The sequence below is a fragment of the Alosa sapidissima genome, chromosome 10 (assembly GCF_018492685.1).
Source record: "Alosa sapidissima isolate fAloSap1 chromosome 10, fAloSap1.pri, whole genome shotgun sequence".
Taxonomy (NCBI): domain Eukaryota; kingdom Metazoa; phylum Chordata; class Actinopteri; order Clupeiformes; family Clupeidae; genus Alosa; species Alosa sapidissima.
Genome location: NC_055966.1, coordinates 33,617,482 through 33,621,244, shown reverse-complemented (window position 1 = coordinate 33,621,244; position 3,763 = coordinate 33,617,482). Strand labels below are relative to the sequence as shown.

The following is a 3,763-nucleotide window of genomic DNA, read 5'->3' as shown; positions in this document are numbered from 1 at the left end:
TAGCACGGGCACTCCCTGATTGACAGCCGATCGCTACAATACTGATTATCATATCACATCATATCAGAAAATATAAGGAGTGCACACACCAAATAATGTCAGTGATGTTTTCCCTCGTTGCTCTACACCACCAGTGGTGATGCTCAGAGTGTACTCCCCAGTATCATTGAAAGTCAGGTTCCTGAGCTCCAGTGAAGCCGTGGTTTTGTTCACAGAGACTCTACCAGTATAATCAGGATGTATAATCTCTCCATCACGAAGTGAAGCGAAGATCTCTTTATTGCTTGGAGAAGTCCAGCTGATTTTTGTAGGTGGTGCAGATGGAGGGTTGATGAGGGTGAACACCACACTCCCTCCAACTGCTCCAATCAGAGGCCCATCCAGCAGTAACTCATTTTGGCAGGAGCACAAGCCTGTTGGATCAGATCATTTACAGATTGAATATTTCACAGTGGCAATAAATGCTATAGCACCATCCACTTACAATAGGATTACATCACTTCCAGTATGTTCAAAGACAGTGTTTACAAAGTAGATAGAAAAACATATTAAAAATCAACGGTTCTGTAGACAAAATATGAAACAAAGCATGTCACAATAAAAATATCACAGAATTATAATTGTGTTATGTTTAGAAATACATTACCTAATAAAAGAAATGCAGTGGTTCTGTAGAGTAAATACTCCATAGAACATGCATACCGGTAACAAGCTGTAATCAACTCTTGAGTTCAATATTTGCAAATGCCCTACACTACAGTTCAGCTTCAAACAGGGGGGCCCCTTTTATAATGGGAACTCTTTTAACAAAAACCCCACCTCCCTGGTTGCAAAATAAGTCACATTGTCATTTCAGGGTGCCACCAGAAGTCACTTTTTGAACATTCCAGTATGCCAATAACTGTATAAGACGCCATGTGGTAATTTTGTGAAAAGTCAAAAGGTAGAATTACCTCCACATTATCCATAGCACATAATTTAGATACCTGACAGCAGCAGTCAGTCTGGCAGATACTGTAAGCCATCTGCAACACAAACATACTGGATCCAGACATATTGTATGTTATAACAAATTTTACAGGCTATTACACTGCATTGTTTTCTAGTCATTCTAAAAATCAAAGACATGAAAACAACAGCTTAAGATTCAGAATTCATATGGAATTTGGGTCTGAGAATGTACCTTGTTTTAGCCCTCACAGAACAGTAGAAGAATCCTGTTGGACAGAAACAAAAATATTAATTCATATTATAGGTTTCCACACACTTTTTTCTTGTTTGTGTTTTACAAACCAACTTTAATTTTGAGTCCAGCATGCATTACCTTCAGCCATATCTGCACTGCATGAAGTCGAATGAGCCTGTGTGAAGTACAGACAACAGGGCATTTCCTCTTGTTTTCATCACAGAGGGCGCTGTTGCATCACTTGTTCTAGCATGGCAGGGCACCAGGATAGGCTGTTGCTGAGTCTGCAAAATAAATCACCCACCAATTGCAGCCAATCACCCTCTTGAAATGCAGATATCTCAACAGGCATTCAGAAACAGAAAACGAATGTAATAATTGTTATAATATAAGCACATCTCCCAGGTTCTCTCCATGTCCTACTCCTGCAACTCCTTGCAAACTATAAGTCATGCTTTTATGTCCTCTCCATACCCTACTTCTGTAACTGTCTTGCATGTTCTCCCTTTCATTACTCAATCAGTGTTTAACAAATGTTCAGCAAGAGAAAAATACACACAGTCTGAACTACTCGAACATCAAGTTTGTGTGTGTGTTTGTGTGTGAGATAGAGAGAGAAAGAGAGAGAGAGAGATTGAACAAGAAAGGATTCTTTGGTGACACCCAATGCATGTCAGTAAATATGTTTCTCATGTGTATACTGTATGTGTGTGTGTGTGTGTGTGTGTGTGTGTGAGTACACATGGAAGGATTGTGAAATCAAGCTCCCCTAGACACAATAGCCTCCTGACACCCCACCCTAACGCAAACAACAGCTCCAACTCCAACTAAAAATCTCCAACTACGCTGTGCTTACAGGGGGATCATTTTAACTTTTAACTGGCAGTACTTGTGTTAACGGTGGTAATTATACTGGACTTGCCAAAGATGCTGAGATGCTAGACAATAACCTGTTGCTACAAATTCTGGTAACACTCCATAATAAGGTGCCATAATAAATAGCAAACTAGTAATTACCTTATATTAATAGTTATGTATTACTAATATATTAATAAAGCTTAACCAACTTTATTATAAGGGTCCCCCATACTGATAGTTATATATTACTAATATATTAATTAAGCTTAACCAACTTTATTATAAGGGGCCCCACACTGATAGCTATATACTACTAATATATTAATTAAGCTTAACCAACTTTATTATAAGGGTCCCCCATACTGATAGTTATATATTACTAATATATTAATTAAGCTCAACCAACTTTATTATAAGGGGCCCCACGCTTATAGCTATATACTACTAATATATTAATTAAGCTTAACCAACTTTATTGCAAGCGGTTCCGACAAGAGTGGCAGCATGTCAAGGTAGCTCCGTGTTTTTTTCTTGAATTTCCCCTTGGGGATCAATAAAGTATCTATCTATCTATCTATCTATTGTAAGGGTCCTATGGGGAGTGGTTCATATTGGGATGGGCAGAAGCACAGTTTAATAACAATTAGTTAAATAATAATAATTCATTAACTTTTCTATTAACATATAGTTTGTAAATAAACATTTAACATTTAAATGATGTAAGAAATAACTCTTAATTAGTGTCAAAAAGACATTAAGTTAACTCATGTTAATACAATATTAGTTAATAGATTTGCTAAAACATTAACAACTAATATTTCATTGATGATGAAAAAACTATTAACTTGTGCCAAATAGATATGTTAGTAACAATTAACAAATATTAACAAAGGGTTAGGTAATTACTAGTTTGCTATTTATTATGGCACCTTATTATGGAGTGTTACCCAAATTCTTGCAGATGAGACTCCAGACCTAAAATATCACTGACATAAGACACATTTCTAATTGATTTGTTTGGCTGTATGTGGGAGAGATACTGTTTATATGCCATTATATTACTACCCATAACACATGGTGAAACTATGATTCACTACAAGTTAACTCATATTTTATAACCCTCTTCTTCTGCCTTTTGGATTTCTAACTGCAGTTTAGATTAATAACCACCAGAGATCAGTAAATATTTATGTCCCATGACTATATCACAGATGAATAGCCAACATTTTTTTCGCTCAGGTCTTGTAGTTCACAATGAATTTAATGTCATTTTCATGTACATTTTAAAACTTCCAGACAAAGCTTCTGTTGTCAGTATTCTACATGTCCCCTTTACATTGACTAGTGCAGTGCCCGTTCAAACATGCCATTCCTGAACATTCCCGTAGCCCAATTACATGCCCACAGGTATGCCTGCTTTAAAAAATAGAATGATGGGGAAACATCATTCCAGCTAAGCATTCAATACTGAATACTGAATATTATAATATATTAGCCTATAATTAATGTGGCCTCTAATACATGTGTAGCAGCTAATAAATTTAGGCATGGCTGCATGTGACATTTCTACAGATCAGAATGACATATTAGCCTAACAACTGTTTTGAGTTAAGGCTAAATGTGTATTAAGCTTACTGAATAACTTCCTAATACCGAAGACAGACCATTTTGTGGAATGATGCGTCGTTTGAAATTTGCAACGATGTGACTCAAAAACAG

At 36.4% G+C, this 3,763-nt stretch overlaps 1 long non-coding RNA gene across 1 annotated transcript; it reads right to left on the bottom strand.

Annotated features, from left to right (window-relative positions):
* Positions 1-352: 352 nt before the first annotated feature.
* LOC121720303 lies at positions 353-2,114 on the bottom strand. Its single transcript, XR_006034493.1, has 4 exons — positions 1,325-2,114; positions 1,184-1,217; positions 954-1,025; positions 353-413 (listed from the first exon to the last, which is right to left on the bottom strand). It is a non-coding gene; the product is annotated as an uncharacterized LOC121720303 (long non-coding RNA).
* Positions 2,115-3,763: the final 1,649 nt, after the last annotated feature.